This window comes from Pteropus vampyrus, unplaced genomic scaffold (assembly GCF_000151845.1).
Source record: "Pteropus vampyrus isolate Shadow unplaced genomic scaffold, Pvam_2.0 Scaffold11144, whole genome shotgun sequence".
Lineage (NCBI taxonomy): Eukaryota > Metazoa > Chordata > Mammalia > Chiroptera > Pteropodidae > Pteropus > Pteropus vampyrus.
Genome location: NW_011899925.1, coordinates 1 through 1,591, shown reverse-complemented (window position 1 = coordinate 1,591; position 1,591 = coordinate 1). Strand labels below are relative to the sequence as shown.

General features: G+C 51.4%; 1 pseudogene; it reads right to left on the bottom strand.

Moving 5' to 3' along the window:
• Positions 1 to 1,384: 1,384 nt before the first annotated feature.
• On the bottom strand, positions 1,385 to 1,502 carry LOC111734991 (annotated as a pseudogene).
• Between the last annotated feature and the right edge of the window lie 89 nt (positions 1,503 to 1,591).

Sequence of the window (1,591 nt, the reverse complement as noted above, 5' to 3'; positions counted from 1 at the left end):
TGTGGGCAAGATATATGTAACATGTATCGTGCACATAAATGCATCAAGACATTTCTAAACTGTCATGAGATGAGGAATTTTATTTAGCAACTAACTCCAAGCACATACATACCTACACAGACGTGTGTGTAAGTGTATAGGTGTGCATATGTACCTATGCGTGTGTGTGTATACGCGTATGTGTACATACGTATACACACATACGCATAAAGGAAGGGACCTCTCAGGGTCCAGCTTGTCCCTTTATAACTGGCAGTTCCTCCGTGAAGTGTGGGCCTCGGGTGTCCACACGGAGGACTACGGAGCAAAAATGTGGGACACTCTGGACGGAAGCAAAAGTAGACACATCAGGTCTGTGGCTCAGAACCTTTGTTGACGTTCTTTCCCTCCGCTGAAGGCAGAAAAAACAATGGGCAGAAACGGTGGAAAACTCTGATTATGCTGTATTATGAGACAGGCTTTCAAAATCGTGCTTAGAAAGTCAGGTTTTAAAACCAGAGAACTGACATCCAACCACTAAACCTGAATCAGAAGGGCTCGGTTCTCAAGAGTCTGTCCCCAAAGCAGGGTGACCCTCACACACCACTCTACGACCATGGCTCCCAAATGCGGGGCCCAGCCCTGACTCTCCTGCCAGAGCGGCCATGCAACCCCAGCCACGCGCCCCAGGACTGCACGTACATGTCAGCCTAGAAGCCACCGGCCCACGAGTCATCCGCCCCCCGCCATGTCCCTCACGTATAGATACAACCACAGCTCCAGTCGCACAAACGCAAAACCTCCGATGGACAGTTTTCCCCGACCCTCAGCGTCCAGGCACAGGATGGACTCGACACAGGGCATTCGCGACTGCCTCAGGGCAGTGGAGATCCCAGCTGATATGACACTCAAACGTGCGCTAGACGCACGCAAGTCGACGAGTGGAGACAGGCTGGGGCAAGGGCACCCGTTTGAAGCAGGTTATGTAAAAAGGGGGCAGCGGGCTGACCAACGCAGTGACCTCATGGTGAACCCGGCTGAGTTTGCAGCAGCCTCTCCACGTCCCCACCACTGCCACGCCGTCCCCACCACTGCCACGCCCTCCCCCCAAGGGCCCATGCTGCTCTTCCTGGTCCCACGGGGTCACACAGGTCAGGGCAGCATCCGCTGATAAAACAGAACATGAGCTACGCGTGTCATTTTAATTCTCATAACATTAAAAAACAGAAAAAGGTGAAGTTGCTTTTAACCATACTTTTATATAATCTGGTCTGCCCAAAGTATTATCATTTCCAATGGAACACCTTTTTTTTTTTTTTTTTTTTTTTAGGCGAGGCGACCCTTGGTTGACCTCACAGATTGCAAGGACCTTGTCATCTTACAATCCCTTATTTCTTATTTTTTACGCCTACAGCACCTGGTCTTCCTAGGTGGTCTCCCATCCAAGTACTAGCCAGGCCTCACCTTGCTTGGCTTCTGAGATCAGAGGGATCAGGCTTGTTCAGGGCAGCAGGGCCGTAGAGTGGAACGCTCTTAATGGGACGTTTTGCACTCCGTGTGGCGCCCTGGCTCTAAGACCCGCTGTATCACACGCGGGCACATCAGTTCCCGG